The 24,165-nt window shown below is 37.6% G+C and overlaps 1 long non-coding RNA gene across 6 annotated transcripts in view; it reads left to right on the top strand.

Moving 5' to 3' along the window:
* Positions 1 to 24,165, top strand: part of LOC144617434 (uncharacterized) — a 728,263-nt gene that overhangs the window by 202,951 nt on the left and 501,147 nt on the right. For 5 of the 6 annotated variants that reach the window (XR_013557981.1, XR_013557980.1, XR_013557974.2 and 2 more), the window contains one exon: positions 4,230 to 4,299. This is a non-coding gene — a long non-coding RNA (uncharacterized LOC144617434). Of the gene's footprint in view, positions 1 to 3,869; positions 3,978 to 4,229; positions 4,300 to 24,165 lie in introns of those variants that run through there. The other variant, XR_013557975.1, reaches the window with a different exon arrangement.

Genomic DNA, 24,165 nt, shown 5'->3' with positions numbered 1-24,165 from the left:
AAGTGGAATTGTTGGATCATATGGCATTTTTATATTTTTGAACATTGCTTCTTATTAATTGAAATTTCTTGAAAAGCCTAGCCCTTAGCTTTGACACTTTTTTTTTTTTTTTGCAACAAAGGCATAATACACGTGTAAGTCATGTACTGAGTAATCTGAATTTGGTTTTGTTTTCTTCACCTTCAACTATGCTCTGTCACATTCCTGCCTCTTAATAATATCTTGGGAGATTCTGGTAATTTTCCAGTCACTTTTTGTTACTAAAGACTAGCACAGCTCAAATAAATACTAGGCTTCCCCATTTCCCTATCCTTTCCCCATCCCCTAATTCAGGCTTGACTAAAGGCTCAGCAAGGAGCAGAGATTCTACTCTTCCATACACCTCCCTTTCTGTCTTCAGGTTCTAGCTCCCTATGGCTAGGAGGAGGGAAACCAACAAATGCTTTACTCCCTTTTCTACACATTCCCATAGTGAGTCCTTAACTTGGCTGCACCCTACAGTCTCTATGTTTAGCAGCCGCTGCAATTGATTAGGCCACTCCTCTGGCCCTGTTGTTGAAACTTTTTATGTTTATGATTCCTTGACCTTGTCCTTTGCCCCCAACTGAATCAAAGCTGTTTGTGTTACACACATCCTGTATACGTTGGCATGTGTGTATCTTCCCAAGTTTATCCCTGAGTCATTTTGCTGCATTCCCTGTCATCAAATGCCCTTGGTAACCCACATACTGACAGCTTCTTTGGGTGGGAATTTCGTGGATCTATTATACTTAGATTTTACTTTTTTTGCATTTTAGAGTGTAAGCTTACTTCCCGGTTGTTGAAGCACATCTCATTTCTAGATCTTAGGGTTGAGCACGAAGATGAACTTTAGTATAGATTCTGACTTTCCCCATAGCCTAGCCTACCTGTATTAAATAAATGCTGCATGCTCTTTGGGGCTCCTCCTAGTTCTACATTATTTGAGGATAAATACTATTGCCACTTTTAATGCACATAAATATTGTATGGGTATATTTGATATCACATAGAGATTTTTGAATACTGAATTTTTTTACTCAGTATGAGTGTTTTTGCATGTTATTAAGAAACATGATCTTGAATGGGCATATTGCATTCTATTGTATTTATCACAATTTAGTTAACAATTTTACAGATTTGTTACCTTAATTATTTGTTTCCAGATAATACCTAATACTTATTCAGTACTTAGTATGTGTTAGTCACTTTTTAAATGCTCTGTATATATTAACTCATTTAATTCTCATAACACACTTTTGAGATCCACATTTCACAGGTGAGAAAACTGAGGGAGGTTAATTACAACATTACAAGGTTGTAACTGGAAGTTGGTCAGGCTGTAATTGGAACTCAGCTACTCGCTCTAGAACTTGTAGTCCTAGTCACTATCCTATTACTGTCTGACTCACTGTATAAGTGTCTTCATGGAAAAAAAAATCTTTATCTGCATTTTTGATAGTTTCTACTGGGAAGATTCCTAGAGGTGGGATAACTAGGTCAAGAGTTATGAAGGCTTTCAATTTCTTTTTTAAGAGAGAGAGAGAGAGACCACAAGCTGGGGAGAGGGGTAGAAGGGGAGAGGGAGAGAGAATCTTAAGCAGAGCATGGAGCCCAACACGGGGCTCGATCCCATGACCCTGGGATCATGACCTGAGCTGAAATCAAGAGTCGGATGCTCAACCTACTGAGCCACCCAGGTGCTCCGCTTTCAAACTTTTTAAGAATGCTGTCCAGTTACCCTCTGGAAAATTGATACCCATCCACATTTACACCAATAGTGGGAAGAGATTTCTTTACACTGGCTTCCACCAATGTTGTTTAATTTCTCTTCAATAACTTTGAATTTGGGGTCTCTCTGAATAGTTAAAAGAGTTGAGGGAAGCAGGGTTCTTCTAAAAAACAAGGTAAGTACAATTTTATGCAAATGTAGAGTCATTTGTATATATACCTCAGATTATATTATATCCTGTTTTATTGAACTACATGTAAATGACCAGATTCCTTATGTCATCACTACTAAATATGTGAGTGTGTACTAATACTGCTTGTGCCCAAGACCTGGGGATCATTACTCCTGTCAAGAGTGCCTTTCAGAGATAGCCTTATTTTGACAACTGCTGTCATGGGTGATGTTTATGGTATTTTCTCAAGCTTTTAGGCAGTTGAAAGTCCTTTTACATTAATAATCTTACACTACTCTTTGGCTTTAAAAAATGCAGCACAGTAAAACTGTGTCCTGCTCACGTTTTTTTTTACTTTGCATTAGCTTTATGTAGTATGCAGAAAGTCTTACACTGTATCCATATCTCCAGGTAATAGCAACCTTTGGTAGCCTGGGTTTTATCTCTGGAACATAAATTCTCTATTACCATCCTGAATTCAAGGAACAATAAGAGGGCAGAAATCCCGATTATTTTTTTTTAAAGGAAGGTTGAAGAAAATTCCATGGAAATGTAACAGAGAAGAAAATTTTAGCAGTTTCTACAGTGATTTGGCCAACTTCAATTTGGAATCTAAATTATTCCTTGCGATTGGATGAAAATTAATCACCTGTCCTGCACAGATGGTCCTTTGGATTAGTATTTTATCATCACTCTCTTCTGAAAGAATCTTCATTGAATCGCATGTTTCATTATGCTTCGTTAAGATTCGGTGTCTTTTAGTTTCAGGTATAGCTTAGTCTTTGAAATGCTTTAGGTTCCAAGAAAGTGCAGGAGAGTCAGGCGAGAGGCTGGTAACCTGAAGCAAATAACGAACGCACATTCTACTGTGTAATATCTTGAAGCCTGTGTTGCTTGTGATTCTTTTTAGTTTTTATTTTCAAGTGTGACTCTTGGTGGAAGCTTTGTCTTGAACACAATGCCGTTGTTAATAGCGAGTGAAATGACTGGAGCTGTGCTGAGGGAAAAAAAAATGGGCTGAAGGATTTAAAGCCGACCACTGCAAACCAAACACTGCAATTATCTGCAGCTGAAAACAAGTAGCTTTTAATGTGTCCATTTGGCCAAGAAGAGAGAGGAGAATTATAGACCATTGCTCTTTCCTTTCCCGCTCTCATACTCTGTCTTCTTCTTCTTTATATAGTTTATCATCCATAATTTCAGGATGTATTTTGCTTCTTTAAGCTGTTTTATCTGTAGGCTTATGAGGTCACTCATGTGTGAATTCCTTTGTTAGTCATCTCACCTTTTGCCTTGATGATAGAAAATTGATCAGGCCTAAAGTACAAGTTCAATAGACAACCCCCTTGGTCCTTTGTCTAGGAGAATAGCTACCATTGAAGGCCATGAGCAGGTTGCTATTAATATGACAGCCTGCTCTATCTCCCACTGTAATTTATAATGAAATACCTAATCTCCATTATTTTGATCCAAGCAGGCGATCCCATGAAAAAGTCTTTTCATCCAGTTCCCAATGGCTGTTACATGAGAAATGGCAAACCAATAATTTTTGTCAAGTTTTTTAAGCCAACAGAAATGCTTTTCCACTGCTACAGTTTCAAAAGGCACAGATAAAGCTCATTCACTGAGATGAATGAAAAAGCCATCTGGGGTTTTTCTTTTTGACTTCCTTTCCTTTTCTCCATCCTTGTAATCAAATTTGAGCAAAATCAAATGGGGCTTTCTATGAAAGTACCTTTTGTTGATCTGAACGAGCTGGTAATTTACAAAATACCCTTCCTTTGTGAGGAAGGCTAAAGAAAAAAAGAATCAGTAGCTTTTAAAGCTGGGCCTTAGTGGGACTCTAAATGCAATGAAAGCAGTCTGTGTTGAGAGATTGAAATGCATTTCAAAGCCAGGCCTGACTGGGGTACAAGGAAGAACAGACCTATGTGCATTTTGTAGGAAGAAAAATGTGAATGGAAAAGGGAGAAAGGGAGAGAAACAGGGGGAAAATCTGGATAATACATTAAAGTAACCATAATTTTGGAGATGCATTCGTCTTACTGAAATTGTGTACGTAACCAGTGATACCGAAGTCGGATGTTTGCTCAATCAGGATGCTCAACAATTTGAGCCTTTACTTTAAAGTTTGGAGCTGCGTGGGTTTGTGGAGAAAGTCGGCTTGGGATGTGTGTGATGTTTTTCTCCAACTTTTCCTTTTTCTTCTTTGCTTTGGGATCTTTTGGGAAGTGCCTCAAGAAAACCTGAAGATGCTAATATTTCAGACAACTAATGCTTGCTATTTTCCCTCTTTTTGCCTGCTAGATTTTCTCATGGCAGTGATTCTTCTTCAGCCCTTTGACTTCAGAAGGATGGCATAGGAACCTCAAAAACAGTAAGTAATGTGTGATATTTTCTTCAACTCCTATTAATAGTCAGTTGTACTAAAGCTGAAATTTGGTTTGTTGGAGGGGTTTGAAATCATCACGCATGCCTAGCAGGAAAATAGGTTTCGTGTAGCATTTGCATTTTTTGATAGAAATTACTTTTGGTTTGATTTAGCTGTTTTTCACAATATTGCTATTGTAATACTGAATGTGTTTTTCGCTATGCTCTATCCTGTATATTCTGATAGCTAAGTATTTTGTGGCACATAATGTGTGCATTCTTAGCACAACAATTTAAGAAACAATGCAAAAATTGCAGGGAACTATCCTTGGAGATGTTAAGGTTTCTTGTTCCATGCACAACACAATCTTCTTCACACATTTATAGTTTTGACTCCTAACAGTCATATTTTCTAAGAACTTTCTATTTGTGCTTGAAATAAAATTCTTCTATAAATTATATGAGCTTATTTCTTCAAAATAAATATCCAGAGAGAGGCAAGAGTTGTTTTGGTATTACAAGCCAATCAAGCAATTTTTAAGGCAGTTTAAGCTATACATCTTATAATTAAGTCAAGCATTATAACTAAAATAACAATGCTTCATTTGGAGATATTTACTTCCTTTAGGGAAGTGAAAAATCCGTTTTCAGCTTCCTAAAAATAAGACAGACAGGTGTTATCTGAAGACATAATTCTTTGCATTAGAGTATATGTCACAGTATTCTTTTTTAAAATGTAGATGCAGCATTGGTATTTCTAAGTAACTATGGTGCATGCTTTAAATATGTAAATGCCTTAGTCAGAATGAAGTGATATGGGGCAGAATCAGTTCTAATGTCTCTGCAATGGCTTGAACAGCATATGCCTTAGCATGGGCATTGCCAAAGCAAGTGTGACCTGAGAATTACACGTAGGCAACCAGGAGACCTTTGTTTCTAGAGCTAAGAAACAAAACAAGATTAAATGATACCAAGACCTATGTTGTTTAACCCTTAAGGTGCCCATCAGCATTTTTTTTTTTTTTTTTTTTTTGAGATGGGGAATGGAATAGTTTCACAAAGCTCTCTACAGGGCCAAACCCCTCTCCCTTCTAACTGTTTCTCATTACAAATCTAAATTCCTGGAAGTTTGTGTTAAAGATGAAGTCCGTTTTCTCTGCCTCTGCAGCTTTAGGTCTCTTTTCCAACTTCCTACAACATTTATCTTTGCCTGTGGTTTTGAGCCATTTGCTGCCTCCTAATGCCTAACTTTAAAATAGCACACATGGCAAACTGCCAAGAAGGTGGCAGTGGGGTATTGGTTTATATTGGTATTGAAGTTCCAAGGTTGTTGTTACCCATAATTTACAACAGTTACTACACAACAGATGATTAAAACCTGAGGGGTGGGTGGGAGGGAGAAGAGTAAAACTAATTGGTGCCTTTCTTGATGGATCGAAGTGTGTGTGGTTTCTTCCTGTGGAAGCAAGTTGGATTGTTGCGATATCTGCATGGACATGATGTTCTAGATTATCTTTGCAGTGCCATTGTAATTATTGCCTTATATATCAAATCTTAGATTGATAGAGAAGCACAATATAGAGATCTTTTGTTTAAGATATGTAATTTATTATACAGCTATGCAAATTTTTTCTCATAATATTGATTTCATTCCCTTTTATGTAAATTAAGTTTGCTGTTAAAATAGTTGCTTTTTTTTTTTTAGCTTTTAAAAGAAAAGGTTTATTATTTAGGAGTGTCATTATTGTTTTATTGCTAATCCAAGTTAGTACCTAGGCAGTAATACTTCATCTTTTGCTAACTAGTTTCACGTCTAGTCAATCTTGTAAGCATTTTGCCAAATTTCTCTTTGTGTTTCTTCAAGTACTTTGGGTAAAAGCTAGAGATATTTGTCTTGGTATAGTTGTGAAGACTGTAAAGACATGTTAAGGAGTAGATCATTAGGCCTGAAAATCAACTAAAGTTCTTTCTTGCTCAGTTTATCGATGATTAACTGTTCCACAGCTTTTGTTAGTGGAGCAGTGAATGTTTTCTTTCTCCCTCAACATGGGTATAAGCATTATTCTGCAAGCACCTGCATTTAGGGGTACTGCAGAGCTAGATATTTCCCATCTAACCACTGGGGAAAGGGGAGCCTTCTCAAATCTTTTGTTTGCAGGCCTCATATTCCTAGATATAGCAACTGATATATTACACACTTTACTCTTTGCTAAGCCAAAACAAAAATGAACAAACAAAAAACTGCTCCTAGAAAGTTTAGAAATCTGGATCTCTTTGGTGTCTTAAGAAGTTATCAGAGGAAAGAAAGAAAAAAAAAAGGGACACACTTGTTAGGACTCTGAAGCATCTGATAGTGATTTTAAAGTTTTGTTTTCCTTTATGTAAAATTAAAAGTTCCTTGGGATTTGTGTTAGGAACCAGGCACTACCTTTTTATGACACTGAAGGTACTGAGGTTTCAGTGTTTTCATGGATGAGCCACAGAACCCAAAAGTGGACCTGAGGCCTGTGCAGCCCCAGTCCTTCCAGGGTAGGAGAGGAGCCCTGCCCCCTGCATAAGCTCTGCCAGTAGAAGCTATTATCTGCAAATTGTTCTTTTATAATCTTTAGCAGGATCAAGTAAATCTGCCCATGCTTTGATGTACTGACAAGCTATAGACTGCTTGACTAAGCAGCGTGTGTTAAGAGGTCACATTCTCTAGTGTTCGGGATGCAGGAAAGTGCTCGGCCTGGTTTTTTTTTTTTTAATTTTTTCAACGTTTTTTATTTATTTTTGGGACAGAGAGACACAGAGCATGAACGGGGGAGGGGCAGAGAGAGAGGGAGACACAGAATCGGAAACAGGCTCCAGGCTCCGAGCCATCAGCCCAGAGCCTGACGCGGGGCTCGAACTCACGGACCGCGAGATCGTGACCTGGCTGAAGTCGGACGCTTAACCGACTGCGCCACCCAGGCGCCCCGCTTGGCCTGGTTTTAATTACAGTTTTGTGTTGATGAAGGCTGTGGGCTGATCACTGACATCTTTGGGCCTCGTTTCCCTTAGGTGTCAAATGGGAATGTTATCTGTCCCTTGCTTGGTTTTTTTCTTGCCTCCTATGGATGGGCAGATATTTTGGCAGGAATATGATGGTTGGGTCCGGTCAGCTAAGATGGCGATGACATAATGACAAAGAAGATAAAACCAGGTTTCCAAGACATGCTCCACTGCTAATCCCAGATTGGACCCACGTTTGTCTGACAAAGGGGACAAGGCAAGAGAGTACAGGGCAGGTTTTGATCAATGCCAAGGTCATTCCAATTATTGGTCAGACAATTCCATGAAACTTTAAGCAATAGCTCCAGCATCTGAAGTGGAAGAAAATTCACAGACTTCCATCATGTCCTAAAATTCAGTATGGGGAAACTGGGAGCATAAGAGGCAGAAAAACTCTGTAACACCACTTTTTACAAGGGCTTTGATGTAGGTTGTAATACAATACAATAGATATAGATGACAACTAAACAATTAGGAATATAGAAAATATGTCAGTTTGACTCAGGAAAAAAAAATAACACACATACAGAGGCCATACATTGCAAAGGTTTTGCTTTTGTTTTATGGTGTTTTGTTTTTTTTTTAATTTGTTTTGAGTCATAGACTTGACCAGGGTTTTTAGCAGCTACAACAAAAATGGAAAAAAAAACATCAAAAGGGTAACTTCCATATAGTGAGTATTTTATACATATTAGCCCTAATCCTCACAACCACCCCAAAGTCTGTTATCATTACCCTCATTTTACAGTGGTGAAAATGCAGGATCAGAGAGATTCAGTAACTGGTCTCTAGATACACAGGAAGCATGTGGCTATGTGGATTAAATCCAAAGTCATACCCTGGGCTTTCCTTGGGCAACACAGATGTCAGCTGTCCCTCAGTCTCTTACATGTACAGAACATCATTCTGTTTTTGTCCAATGCCAACCCACAGCCACAGACCTCAGCTTTCATTGAGGTTCTCTGGTAGAGTACACTTTCATGAAGAGTGAATGAGCAATAGATTGTACTCAGTAAAATTTTACAGTATTTTTTTACTGAAGGAGAGATGAAGTAGGGTGGGTGCGGAGTTTGCTTTGCATATGCCACATCAAACCACTTGAATGAACATATATCCCTAGTGAACATTCTTGTTTACAAAGTGCCTTCTTAGTTTGCCAACACTGGGGATTTCTCTCTTTGACCTTTCCTCCCCCATGTTCCATCCAGCTTCCCTACATGTTTTCTTCTATTCCTGGATCCCCCTTTCTCTATCTTTAAATTACTTACACCTCTATTATGCAGCAGCAATATGGTTTTGCCCCAGCTCCTAAAACTAAACTTGCATATCTAAGCCCAATGCCATGCTTAATACATCCCCAAAAGCCTTCCTGGCAACTTAATAGTAGTGAGGATTATGTAGCAATTGAAACATCCCACTACACATTTTTCATTAGTGAAAGACATTTCATTACGCTTTTGGTTGTAGCTACCCCTGCTGATGAGTCCAGGGTGCCATAGCAAAACTTATAACATGCTTCCTTGTGTGGGGCTTTAAAAAGAAAGTTAAGGATGGAGGGAAAGGTGAAGTTAAGAATGAGAAAATCAATAAAGGAGAAAGAAACAACTTACCTAGTAATATAGTGCTAAAAATGAAATCGAGTCTCCTTTTTTCAGTTGTGTCCCATAAATTCCTTTGTACATGGAAATTGGAAACTATGTTCTTAATTTACATACTAGACAAACTTGGCCTTGTTTGTCTAATATGTAAATTATAATAATAATTTATTATATTCATATGATACATAATATATAATACAACATATTGTATTGTATATTGTATTGTATTATATATAATAATATATTAAATATAATAATATTATTTATAATAATAAATTTATTATTACTTAAAGAATAATAGAATGCTAATGCCTAGGAAGAGGCCACAGACAATGAAAAATGGAAACCATCTCAAAGGTTTAGAGTTGTGGAAATACATTGAATCATGATTAGGTAGTAGGGCTTTTATCAGTTCAACCTCTGCGTCCTCCTTTTAGAAAATTTGAAAAGAAAAATGCATGAATCATCTATAATGGTTCAACACATATAATTTGGAGTTTGAGGCATGAAGTGAAAATTGAGAAACATTTTACAAAACCTTTTGGAACCCCAGGTTTAGAAATTTTTTAGAGATTCATTTACCTGAACACTACTATATTTTCTGTGTAGTTACTTTCTTTTAAGTTACTCAGGTCTTTGCTTCTGCTTTTTGGCTTCAAGAGTTGATGTTACAAGGTTCTTGGAGCCTTGAACTTGATTGTCAGACATTGTATCTCTTTTAGGAAATGATGTCCAATCTGCCAGCTATCCAAAATTGCCTATATTGTCATAGCTCTAATGAGTGTGTCTTTCAAGAGTGAATTGAAGGATAAAAATAAATGCCTTTTGATGTTCACAGACTCCTTATAAAGTGCTCTGAAACTAAAATGAAAGATGGTAATATTTTTCTTTCCCTGAGACAGTTATAAGGACAGATTTAATAATGTATAATTTCTTTTGTTGGAAGGGCAAACTCTCTTAAATATGTGCTAGATCATTGCGGGTGAAAAGACGTGGTTATAGTAACAAAAATGTGCTATGAAAAAGTACGCCATAGCTGTCTAAAAATTTTTTTAATGTTTATTTATTTTTGAGAGAGAGAGAGACAGACAGAGACAGAGACAGAGATAGATAGGCACAGAACTTGAAGTAGGCTCAGGGCTCGACACTGTCAGTGCAGAACCCGTCACAGGGGCTCAACCTCCAAACTGTGAGATCATGACCTGAGATGAAGTCGGACGCTTAACTGTCTGAGCCACCCAGGAAGTCCTCAATTTTTTTTTTCAATAAGCTGAAGGAAGAGCAAAGTGCTTCATCCAACAGAGTGTTTTAGCATCCTAATAGTTCAAAGGTGGGATCTTTCAGGATATAGTAAAAATGAAGATGTATGTACAAGGAAAAGTTAAGGCTTCCCCTCCAGCTTCTGCTGGGAAACCAGATCTGGAAGTAAGTCCCCCTAAGCATCTAGCAGACCATTTTCAATCTTGCTTGGATGACTTTCCCAGAGTAATTTGGATTTTTTTTTTCTTTTTTGGACTGCTAGGTATGGCCAAGGAGATGGTCACTTGTATATCATAAAAATTCCAAAACAGACAAGTTACTTTTCTTGCCTCCAGAAAAAAAAAAATTCAGCTTCTTATACAGATAGCACACTCTGTGATTAACACAATGAAAATGAGAAAAAAAGAAATGGAAAGGATTGGGGTTAGAAGTGTGAAGGTAGTGTAGAGGAGAGAAGATGAGGAAGAGGAAGGGAAAATCCAGGTATAAACTAAATTTTAAAATACTTTGTGTTTTGATGCCTTTCCATAATTTGCTCAAAGTGTTTTTTATTTAGTGCCCACTATGCATAAGGGGTCAAATACGTTTAAACATTTTATAACCTAAAGTCACACAATTTTAGAGTTGTACTCTGCCTTAGGGAGCTTCTAGCACTGGGATTGTCAGCTTGGAGGATGAGCAGTAGAAAGAGAGGGATGAGTCCCCAAGGGGCTTGTCAGGATCTCCAGGTTACTGCATATTATTTTAAAAAGCCTATCGAACATATGTAATATTATAATTTTATATTTGAAAAATTAAGCAAATACTACTGTTTTAATAGTTTAAATATCAGAAACGCGTGCTGCACAGAACCATCTTTGTCTGGTGTCTGATGGAAACAGGCAGAGGGTTGGTCATTTTCAGCCTCCAAAAAGCCTCTGGGGGAAAGGGGGCAGCTGTGTTAGATTGTATTTGGTACTGGGGGAGCACAACATTTTACATGTTTATTAAACAGAGGGCATAAGATAAAATAAGAAACACTGATCAAACCAAGAAGAGCAAGCTGGGGAGGTATACTTTATTAAGCAACATTTATTGAGCACTCTACCGGGTTTGACAGTCAGGTGAAGATGTCTAGTACAGACCTGGATATGTTAATATGAACTCAGGTGAGTTCTGGGCTCAAGATAGGAACTTGGGATCATATTTCAACAGAAATGTGAAGTAAGTTAAAGACTAAGAGGGGCATGCTGTATTTCACAACAAAGAGATTGTGATTGATTTTGCAAGACCATTTTGGGTGGAGGGATGACAGGAAGCTCGACTGCTGTGGGCTAAGAAGAGAGTGGGAGGTATGAGAGAAGAGACTGCATTTGTGATAACCCTTTCAGGCGGTTTCACTGGAAAAGGAAAGGACGGGCTAGGGTCAAAGCTGTAGTAGAACTTGGGAATTAAAGGGGAATAGTTTTTAGATGGGAAACAATTGAATGCAAAGTATTTCAATACATATGGCATACATATTAAATAACTATTAATTCACTGTATGTTTATTGAAAATACATTATGAAGTGGAATATGAGATGAAGAATGCATGGCTCTTGCTGTCAGGAAGTTTGCAAACTAGCTTACTCAATAGGCCATTCGCTAATGATAGCAATGGGCTAGAAATCTTATGGCTTATCAAAGTAGTATGAACTATGTGGACTAGAATATTGAAGATCAAAAGTTACTCAGTCATATCGGATCAGGAATTGTGAAGAGTCAGGTATTATGGAGAAAGTAGACCTTAAAGGATGAAAAATTGCAACAGAAGGAGTTTGGGCACCAAAGCACAAGGAACTTGAGAGGCCATGTTGAGTGTTAGACTATTATACAAGAGTTTTAGAAGACCATGCAGGAAACATTGGACTTTTATTTCAGTGGCATTGAATTCCAAGTTCATGGATTTGGCTTAATTTTGTGAGCAATTGGAAAGTTTTTGAATAATATAGAGACATGATCCAGAGATCTACATTAGGAAAATGTACTTGGCAACCATACCTGGAAATGTTTGGAGCAGACTGAAAGTGAGGAAACTGGCTAGGAAACTCTGTAATAGGCCAGGTGGGAGGGAACCAGAGGCTCAATCAGAGTGGTGACAGTAGGAATAGAATTAATAGAGAGCAAATTAATGCACTCATTAATTTAACAGATACTTACTTTGTACTTACTATGTATTGGGCAGACATAGGACCCCTAATCTCAAGGAGCTCCCAATCAAGTATGTGATGTAAGTAGTTTGTATAATAGAGGGAAATACCTAATGATAAGAGATCACACAGATAGGATGTGTATGAAGGAAACTAGAAATCAAGGGAGTAAACTTCTAAGAAAGAAAGAGAATTATAGTTTCAATTGTTACCAAGGGAATAGAGTAAAAGGAGACTTGAAATGAGCCTGTTGGGTTTTGCAACATAGAGGATGTCAGTGATGTTAGCAGGAGCAATTTCACTGAAGCAGTGGGGGAAGAATCAGAACTTTATGGATCAAAGGTGGATTGGGAAGTGAGGACTTGAGGACAAGGGAGGCAGGAGAGGCATTTTTAGAGATGAACACGAGGCAGTTCCTGGGGTCAAGGTAATGGAGACTAAGAAGGAAAAGATGACTATGAGTTTAAGTCTCAGGAAATGATAGCATCATTTGGCAAAATAGAGAAGTCAGGAGTCAGCCTTAATTTTAAGGGAACTTTGGTTTTTCCCTTGATTGAGTTTGAAATGTAGATAGACATTTTGCCCATGGTTTGGAAAAAAGGTAAAAAATTTAAAGAAAAAGTTTAAAGAGTGTTAGGGCTAGGCACAGCTAATTTAGATTTTCAACTGGTAGTTGAAGCCAAGGTCCTAGAAAGTAAACTGTAGAGGGAGGTGAAGAGTAGAGAGGACAAGAGAAAGGGATGGGGAAGAGGGTAGAGGCCAGTGAGGCTAACTGAAAAGAAGTTCTCAGAAAAGTGAAGGAAACCACCAGGGTGAGTTGTTATTGCAGTCAAGGAGAGATTTGCTTTGTGGTTGTTTAATCTCTTGTGGTTAGAATGTTATTTGCTGTAACGCGGAACAAATACCAAGACAATACCATCTTTTTTTGGCAGTTAATAATCATCGGTAATCTTGGGAGCCATTTGTTCCCAAATGGGAATAGCTATTTTCCTAGGTTGAACAAAACAAAAGAAACCAAGTAGTGAGGGACAGTTAAGGCATAAGTGGGATTTCTTTTTTTTATTGTTTCAGGGAAGTGAGAGAACACCTCAGCGAAGGTGAGAGGACACCTTAATATGAAATTGTGGCAAGGATAAGAGGAGAATTGAGCATGTTTTGGAGTCAGACAGAATGAAGAAAGTATTTCTTGAGTGCCTGCTGTATGCCAGGCCCAAGCTGTTTCACATCACTTCAACAATGGTCTTCTGAGCTATGGCTTGCCAGCCATATTTATACATGATAAAACCTAGAGGTTGGGACCTTACCTGGAATCACAAGCCAGTAACTACAGAGCTGGGATTTGAACACAGGTCCACCAGACACTGAAGATACTCCTAGACTTTATGGGTTTTTTTTTTTTTGAATAGTTTTGGTTTCACATAGGAGTAAAGGAAGTGAGGTAAGTAACTGATTAAATAGGCTGTGTGCTCTTACTTAAGTGAGAGGTGAGGTATCTGCTGAGAGTGAGGAGGTCTAGGTAGAGAAAGGATTGAGAAATGTGAAGAATACTTGAAACACTAACTGTAGGGAGTAAGCGTGTCATTAAAACATGAAGAAAAGAAGGGAAGTTTAGGCAGCATGGAATTTCGGTGAACCTTGTTATATAAGGATACCTCAAACTGAGGTCTCTGATACTACAACAGAATCTTTTAAGTCAGGGATCAACAAACTTTTTCTGTAAAGTGCCAGATTGTAAATATTTTAGACTTTGTGGGCCATGTGGTCTCTGTTGCAGCTATTCAGATTAGCTGTTTTATCATGAAAGCAACCATAGATAATGGTTGTAAACAAATGACTATGGCTGTGTTCCAATAAAAGTTTATTAACGTTAGGCAGTGAAAATATTCCATATGATATTATAATGATGGATACAGGTCATTACACATTTGTCCAAACTCATACAATATAAAAAATCAAGAGTCAACCCTAATGTAAACTATGGAGTTTGGGTGATAAGAACACGTTAGCGTAGATTCATCTCTTGTAACAAATGCATTCTAGTAGGGAAGGTGTAAATGGGGGAAGCTATACATACATGTGAGCAAGGAATATATGGGAATTTTTGTACCATTCTCTCAATTTTGCTATGAACCTAAAACTGCTCTAAAAAATAAAGTCCTTTAAAAAATCCTCTACTAATGGACACTGAAATTTGAATATTCTCACATTATAAAATATTTTTCATTTTTGACCTTTTTCAACCATTTACAAATAAACCATTATTGGCTCAGGGACAGTACAAAAACAGATGGTGAGCTAGATTTGGTGTAAAGACAGTAATTTGCCCACTCCTGCTTTAGGTGCTTGTTAGAATACATATTCCAGGGTTTTATACTAGCCTGATTCAATTAGAATAATCAGAGTGGAGCCCCAGGAGTCTGTATTTTAAAATAGCCCCCAGGTAATTTTTTTTTGATTTAACTTTATTTTTTATTTTTTAAAATTTACATCCAAATTAGTTAGTATATAGTGAAGCAATGATTTCAGTAGATTCCTTAATGCCCCTTACCCATTTAGCCCATCCCCCCTCCCACAACCCCTCCAGCAACTCTCAGTTTGTTCTCCATATTTATGAGTCTCTTTTGTTTTGTCCCCTCCCTGTTTTTATATTATTTTTGTTTCCCTTCCCTTATGTTCATCTGTTTTGTCTCTTAAAGTCCTCATATGAGTGAAGTCATATGATTTTTGCCTTTCTCTGACTGACTAATTTCACTTAGCATAATACCCTCCAGTTCCATCCATGTAGTTGCAAATGGCAAGATTTCATTCTTTTTGATTGCTAAGTAATACTCCATTGTATGTATATACCACATCTTCTTTATCCATTCATCCATCGATGGACATTTGGGCTCTTTCCATGCTTTGGCTATTATTGATAGTGCTGCTATAAACATGCCCCCAGGAAATTTTTATACCACTTTCAGATTAGTGCTTAAGGACAGAACTAATAAGTAGGGAATGGTTGTACACGGTTCTATGAAAAATGCAGAGGCCCCAGTTCTCAAATCACTGAGTTTAATGCCTGGCAAAACATGACTAGGAGGCAAGGAGGGCCCACAGTAGTCTGGGCAGGGCTTGACATGGAAGGAATGGCAGAAGATGCAAGAGTTGAGTATTCTAAGGTTGTGGTTAGTGTTTCACTGAGTGACCATGCAGGAGGCCTAGGCTTGGTAGGAAAGCAAAAGCAGACCAGAAAAGGTTGATGGACTAAAATAATCAGGAGGATTAGAGGGATTCAGTTTCATGAGAGTGGGAAATAGACTTGGAAAGTCAAGGCTCAGAGGCAGAACAGCAGATGTTTGTGGTTAGAGCAGACTTTTAGAACAGATGTTGAATGAACCATGTTGGGGTATTAAACAGGGCTACATCAGGAACTGACCAGGGTTGTGGAGGGGAGTGTGAATGGAGATGAGAAGTCTAAGGGCCTAAGGAGAGTTAAGTCAACACAGTTGTACAACACAACTAGATTGAGTGTCTAGGATGAAAACACAAATGGTTGAAAGAGGGAGAGAGGAGGCTGGCCTGGCTAAGGAGGGCTGGAAAAGGATGCATTTAGATAGGTAGAGAACAAGGGGAGGAGGAAGAAAAGAAAAGAGATGATTATCTACTAGTCATCTACTCTGTACTTCTTTGGTGAGCCTTTATGTGTGTAAACTCATTTGACCTTTGCAACAAACTGCTGAGATGAGCATTATTTCCATTTCAGAGGTAAAGAATCTGAAGTTCATAGAGGTTTAAAGTCTAAATTCATGCAGAGAATACAATGATAAATTGATCTCTATGGCTGGGAATCCCATTATTATTATTTTTTTTCAGTTTTATTTTGTGTGTCAACTCTAATAGTTTTGTCAGCAGTAACTTCCTAAAGCCCAGTGTTGGGAAAGATTCTGAGGTAGAGACTAAGGTCCGAAAGAAAGAGTTGTTATTAATTATTAAATTTGCCATGGGCACAGGAGGGGAGAGTTATAGCTTCCATTCCTGTATTTGCCATCCCTTATTCATGTTAACTGCCTTCCCAAAAGGGAAAGACACTCCACCTTAGGTGGGGAGAGGGTGAATGAGCAAGGAAAAGAAGTTGAGACGCAGCATGCTATGTTTAACAGACTATGGCAAGAACAACCTGGTTGGATGGAAGACTCAGCTAGAGCCATGGAAGGAATAAGGCTGGTGAATAGGATAATAAGTTCCAGGTTTTGAATTTGACTCAATCCTGGAACAACAGAAGGTGTTTTTTGTTGTATTCTGTTTCCTTTTTACAACAAGGGAACCACATGGATAATGAGAATGATGGTTTAGGAAGTTTAGTCTGGTAGATGAGATTAGAGGAGAAAAGGAATTAACAGAAAGGTTATTATCTGAGTGTGAAGTGTTGGAAGTCTAAATCAGGGGGGTTCAAATAGTGTATCAATAGCAGGGATGGGAAAGAAAGAGATATTTCAAAAGAATTATTAGAATTTGATAGGTACTTAGATATAGAAAATAACATAACAGAGAAGGGAGAGTCAAGAATGAGTTGGATAAGATCTTGCTATAAGTGGTTCACTGAAGCTGGTTCTTCCTGAGAGAAGCTTCCAGTAAGAGTCCCATAATCAAATATATTTGCAAACAGTATATACTCAATCCCCATTTTGGAGACTCCCCAAACACATTAGCATATTAAAGGTTCTGAGAAATCCTATAGAGAAGAAACCTTTTTAATTGTATTTAACCCAATTTTCCTCCCACTTAACTGAACATGTATCTCTTTCTTACACAACAGTATGAGAATATAGCACATCCTCTGGAAAATTCTGGAGGCAATTATGATGCCATGGTCAATAAATAAGGAAGCTTTCTTAAAGAAAACATAATGAGTTGTGTTTAGGGCTATGTTGAATTTGAGAGCAGCTGTCTTAGAGTGGAGACATTCTAGAGTTTGGTGAGGAGATTAGGGCTAGAGGTGTGGATTGGAGAGTAATAAGCATAGAAGGAATTTTCGAAGTTGAGATGGTCTAACAGAAGCTGTTTCCTGGGGCAGAAGGGTATAAATGTCAAGTCCGTAAGTTAGGGATTTGAAGATGGTAGAGGAGGCAGCTAAAATGGACAAGGGATCAATGGCCAGACAAGTATGAGGAGAACCTGGATTGGGCAGTGACATAAAAAATAAGAGAGGAAATAATTTCAGAAGGAAGCTCTGGTGTCAAATGCTGTAGAATATGAGGAAAGACCATTGCATTCTGCAAGGAGGTTGCTGGTTACCCAGTAGTCAGTTCATGTTGGTGCTGTGTATTCATTCCACAAAAGGGTATTGAACATCATCTCCAAGAGAACAATGTGGTTCCTGCCCTTCAGGAGCTCCAACAGTCTGTAGGGAGACATTAGCACACAAATGTGCTAACAGAGGTGTCAAGTGCTACTGAAGTATGGGAGAGGAAGAGGCAATTCTTGCTTATCAAAAGTGGTAAAGGCTTTGTGAACAGTAATGGTTCTTGGTAACATTGTGAAGTTGGGGATATGTGTCTGGGTGGTTCCTGAGTTTAGAGTGTCTGGCCTCCTTATTGGCGCCTCTTCTTCACTTGCTTGAACTTGCCCAGAGTCCTCTTGTTTTTAGGCAAGGATCTAAATTATTCATCCTCTTGAAGCTATCAGTGATGGGACATTTGACATGCTGACTCTTTCTAGGTATTAACACATTATAAAAGTGAAACAAAACAAAACAAAACAAAACAGAAATAAAATGTCTATACTTCTGAGAACATGTTTTTTTTTTCCTAAACACAAAATTGTTTGAAGCTTAAAGTAAAAGTGTATACATGACATTTTAGCATACTATGAGTATGTGAGAAAGTGGTGAAAATATTATATATGTGCGCAACATATATGTGTATATATGTATACTAATGTATGTATATCAATTATATATGTATATGTACACATATATTTAACATAGTTTGCAAATATGCATTTTACTCACCAGATGATCGGATAGGTGGTCCAATATGTTTAGTATTTAATCATTTTAATACATTTAAGGCCTAACATATGGAAATATAATAATTAATGGGATTTTATAGTTAATTATTATAAAAATGTAGTGAAAACAGAGAAAGAAATCAAATGAATTGCTTAAATTTAATGTAAAGGAGACCTATTTTACACTATCAATAATATTAATATTAAACCTTGAAAACTGAAGTATATTCCAAAGAGTAAGCCATATCTGTTTCTGCAAATGACTTTAATATATCATGTTGGCTTCAGAAAAGATAAACAGTTTCATGGAGTGACCTGGAAGAAGACTTACAGCTAGGTGAGATTCTCATGCCTCAGAAATGTGAAGAACAGAGTAATAGTCATTTATGAGTAATTACGATGTGCCACACAATTTTTAAAAAACTTTTTTAATGTTTATTTATTTTTGAAAGAGAGAGAGAGAGAGAGAGAGAGAGAGAGAGAGAGAGGATGTACAAGTGGGGGAGGGCAGAGAGAAGGAGACACAGAATCCGAAGCAGGCTCCAGGCTCTGAGCTGTTAGCACGGAACCCAATGCGGGGCTTGAACCCATGAACCATGAAATCATGACCTGAGCCCATGTCGGATGCTTTACCGACAGAGCCACCAGGCACCTCGCCAAACAATTTTTGAACTACGCTTTATACATTATCTCATTTACAGCAACTCTGGAGGTGAATATTATTATCCCAAATTTATAGATGATGAAACTGAGGCTCAGGGAGGACAGGAAAGTTGCCCAGCATCATAGAGCTGGGATTTGAATTCAGTCTCTGCAAAGACCATGTTCTTTTTACCTCTCCACCTATGAAATTCTAGTATTAATGAATTGTCTTTTAAATTGGTGCCAGCATCCTCTCAAAATGACAAAAGGAAATGGTAGATGGTCAAAAGTTTATGATAAAACTAGGCTGGGATCTCTGGGTATTAAAGAAGAGCTCCAAGACATTCCTTCATCACTTTGCACTCAGGTATTGAATTGTGGGACATTTTGAAATTCCTTGAAGGTAGTCTTAAATTTGAAACGGTCATAAAGTCAGAAAGGTGAGTAGATGCTGAAGGCAGTGGGGAAGGAAATTGTCAACTTTTGTCATGTTGGACATGTATGGTGGGTGAAACACCAAATGAAATTACACATCATGAAAGTAGTACACAGAAATACTGGTCACCTGTGTCCTATATTTCAGGCTATTTTATTTTTTAATTTAAAAAACTTTTAATTTAAATTCCAGTTAGTTAACATACAGTGTAATATTAGTTTCAGGTGTACAATATAGTGAGTCAACAATTCCATACAATACCCAGTGCTCATCACAAGTGCCCTCCTTAATCCCTATCACCTATTTAACCCACCCTCCACCCACCCCATTCACTCTGGTAACCATTAGTTTGTTCTCTGTAGTTAAGAGTTTGTTTCTTGGTTTGCCTCTCTCTTTTTACATTTTTATTTATTTATTTTTTTAAATCAGGCTCTTTTAACCTGTAGGAAAGAAAAGGTTTACAGTGTCATGGTTAAATTCCCTCTTGTTTTGAAATGATTTTACCCTGGACAAATTGAACACAAGAACTGTGTATTTCAGGGAAATTTAATCCTTACTTATGTCTGCTTACCATGTAAAGAGCTCCACTTTTCTTGCCTCAACAGTCTTATTCTTTTGTCTTCATGTTTGCTTTATCCACTCCTACCTTTGGATTGTTATTAGTGCATCCTCCTGTTTCAGTTTTTGCTTTGCCCTACATGAGGGGGATGTATCTTCTTGGTAAACACCTTCAATAAAAGTTTGCTCTTTGAGGGGCGCCTGGGTGGCACAGTCGGTTAAGCGTCCGACTTCAGCCAGGTCACGATCTCGCGGTCTGTGAGTTCGAGCCCCGCGTCAGGCTCTGGGCTGATGGCTCGGAGCCTGGAGCCTGTTTCTGATTCTGTGTCTCCCTCTCTCTCTGCCCCTCCCCAGTTCATGCTCTGTCTCTCTCTGTCCCAAAAATAAATAAAAAACGTTGAAAAAAAAAAAAAAAAAAGTTTGCTCTTTGCTCCTGGAACTTGTGTTGTAATCTTGTACAATAACATACCTCGTGTGTGTGTGTGTGTGTGTGTGTGTGTGTGTGTGTATGTGTAACTTTAGTGCAAGGCCTTTTACTGCTTTTTCCAACTCTTTCTTGAAACTTTATAGTTTTTATTCTTACTTTTTTTTCAGGTGCTCATTTAAGACATTATTGCCCCCATTCTCCCAGAATTGTCTCTCTTCATCCTTCTTTTCTCTGTTTTTCTTTATTCCTGCATGCTGTTGTCTTTTTCTGTCTTATTTCTTTCCTATCTTTCCTCTTGTTTGTGTCTTCATATCCTCATATTTTTTTTTCTCTTCTAGAACTCTGGGCTAAATAAACTTCTCCCCGTAGGATTCTTTTTCCTTAACTTTCCTCTGACACCCTCATTTTTCTTTTAACCTTTTCTTTTACTTTTATTAAATCCTTCCCTCCCCCCAAATCCATTAACTTTTTTTTCTTTTTCAACTAAAAACCTTCCCTTCAATCTATTCCAAACCCAAGAGATGTTTGAATCACTTTCTCACCTCCGACTTACATCTTGACCTTCTCCTGAGCACTTTCTTGCCATCCTCTACACTGAAATTGTACTTGCCAAAGAAGTTCTAATGACTTCTTCCTGGACAAATTGAATGTTCTTTCATCTGTGATCCTCATCTTGCCCGGCAATAATTCTATCCATAGACTGGTAGATCGTTTTGAAATTCTTTTGAAACACGATGGGCGGCGGCTTCTTCTTCTTCTTCTTCTTCTTCTTCTTCTTCTTCTTCTTCCTCTTCCTCTTCTTCCTCTTCTTCCTCTTCTTCTTCTTCTTCTTTGAACTAACAAAATATCTTCTACAGTGTGCATCATTTTGTTTCTTTTGCTTATGAGAGCTAGTGAAAACATGCTGTTTGCATTTCTAATAGCTGTTTTAAAATAAACATTTCAGTTGGGTTTGAGGATCATTAAATCGCTTTCTGAATTTCGGTAGGGTCTTCTTCCCTGCCCCTTCCCTGAAGGACAGATTTCTGAATCAGTGTTGTACCCAAACGTACACACTAAATTTGCCTAAATCTAATTTTCAAGTTATTACCACAATCAGGAAATCTATTAAATGACTTTTTGGAAATAACTTCCTGAGTTATTTTGTTTTTTATAAACAAAATTGAAACCTTCCCAAACTCAAATTCTGGTAAAAATTGGAATTGTAAATATTTCTGAATTAAACATGAAAGAATAAAAATTCCCTTCCAAAAATCTAATTAATAGTGAAAATTGCATTAGCCTTTATGGCTCCATAAATCTTTTTTTTTTTTTTTTTTTTTTTTTTTTTTGCTTTTACGACTATTTTGGTTCCTGACAGATTTTTTTCATCATTATGAACAACAAGGGTAAAAAGAAGTTCCAGTGATAAAGGAAAAAATGGTTTAGAAAGTATAAAGATTGTGTCTCTGTAACAAAAGCCTTAGAATTCCAAGTTCAGGCTGCCACTGTCTATTTTCGCCTGCTAAGTGCAAGGGGGTATGTAGCCTTAGACTTCTCTAATTCCTTCGTGCAAGTTTATGTCACTCTTATTAACATTATTTAAATATAGCTTTCTTAATTCCTGAGAAGGGTGCTGAAAATAGTGTTTTGACTAGTAAAATGGAGAATACAAAGAATCCACAGACAAAGGCAAGATATGCCTGAGTGATGTATGTCATTTTAATAACATAATTACTTGATAAGCACTTACATGATTTAGCTACTGATCTTCAACCTTTCAGAGCTGAGAAATGAATTGCTGATGTATTGTACTCAGGTACTGTCAAAAATTTGGAGCAATGCTATATTCTGTGGTATTTTAGTAGGCATATTCCTGAGTTATATCATCAAGTATCTCATCATGTAAAATAGGGCAGTTAAGTGAAAATATTTCATAGTAAAGCCAGATTGTTTTCTGAATTGGTGCTCTCTTTAATTTCTCCAGGCTGGAATGATTGTAAAGTAGGGAAGGAATAATGTACAATCTTTTTTTCTGATTTATGAATAACTGGGAAAAATGCAGAAGTGTAATCTATTCAACATTCTACCTGGATTATGCAACTGACATTTTCTAGAACATCAAGTTTAGGCACTGTCCCTGACTTGAACTTAGACTTATGCTAAAGAAGTGTATCTTCTGTAGACATGAAGAGGAAACACTGATGATATTTCTAGGAGTAAACATACTAATTAGTCTACCTGCAGTGAAATGTTGTGCTTGGAGTAAGCCATCCAATGTGATCCTGTCCAATTTCTCTTACATAGGTGAAGTTAGGTTAAAATGATCATTTATGGGCAGTCTCTAGGAGGTAAATGCCAATATCCATTTATTCATCAACTTTTTGTGTGTGTGTGGAACACTTATTTGATGCAGATACTCTTCTACATGCTGAAGATGAAGCAAGAAATTGTCCTTAACTCACTAGAGGAGAGAGATAATTAAAATTACAGGCAATTCTTGGTTTTATGGACAATTACAATATGGTAGGATAAGTGCTATAATAGTCTTAAGCCCATGGTAGACTAGGAACACACAAGAGAAACATTCAGCCAGGTCTGGAGGTACATGGATATGGTTCAGGGGAAACTTCCTGGAAAAATTAGGGGTCAAGCTTATATTCAAATAATGAACAGTGTTGGGCAGATGAAGAGATGGCAGGGCACGGAGAATAATCCAGGAAGTAGAAACAGCAAGTGCAAAGTCCCAAGGGTGAGAGAATGTTACTCAGGGAATGTTGTACAGTGGGAGGGGAGGAGTGGGGAGAAATGAAGATGGAGAGAAAAGTAATGCCCAGATCATGACCAGTTTTTTTTTTTTTCCTGCTAAGGAGTATGATATTTATTCTAAGCATAATAAGGAGCTGTGGATCTATTTTCAATAGAGGTGTGATATGGACAGATTTGCATTTTAGAAAGATCACCATAGTTATATAAGGATAGGTGAAGTGGGAGCAGGGATGGAAATGGAAAACAGAGCCTGGTCAGAAGGTTTTATAGTTATCTAGGAAAGAGATGATGGTGCCTGAGAAGAGGAAAGTAGATAGGTTTGGGGGAGATGTAGGAGATAGAATTGATAAAATGTGGTGATTGGCTATTGAGAATGAGAGAAGGAAGACAGTAGAAGGACTAAAGAGTCTATTTAGGCAATTTGAAAAATGGTGGGGCAATTTAGAACGAGAGAACAGGAAAGGAGTGGTATGTTTGGGGGTAGGGAGTTGAGTTCAACTTTGGATATGTTGACTGACTATGTAAAAGAAGATGGAGACAATCCTACTCTTGTTTTGAGGGTTATTAGAGAAAGTTTCTCATTGGCAAATTATAGAAATAGTATCAAAAAATCTTCTCAGCATTAATTTTATATTTTAGAACTATTTCCCAAAGAAAAGCTGATTACTCACAAAAATATTGTTGAAGCTTGGGGAGCGACTTGGGCTTAACTTTTCTCTCAAGACTGGGAATAAGAGAGTGTATGGGTGAGTGGACTCCATTGACAATGGAGTTTCATTGCTGTGAATTGCCAGTGAGCTACCTGATCCATCTCCTTGAAGGAACAAGCAGGTTGGATACTACAGACACCAGACAGACTAAGGGAATGTCTGTTGTTAGAACAGTAGTCAGAAATGTACTCAAGGTAAAATTGAAGTGGAAGTATAATCAAGGTAGAAATTGAAGTTAAGGATGTGTTGTGGGTGTGGGAGAAGGATAAACTAGAGAGGAGAGTACAGTGTGTCACAAAAGG

The sequence above is a fragment of the Panthera onca genome, chromosome C2 (assembly GCF_046562875.1).
Source record: "Panthera onca isolate mPanOnc1 chromosome C2, mPanOnc1 haplotype 2, whole genome shotgun sequence".
In the NCBI taxonomy this organism is placed as follows: domain Eukaryota; kingdom Metazoa; phylum Chordata; class Mammalia; order Carnivora; family Felidae; genus Panthera; species Panthera onca.
This window is presented reverse-complemented; position numbering and strand designations above follow the sequence as displayed.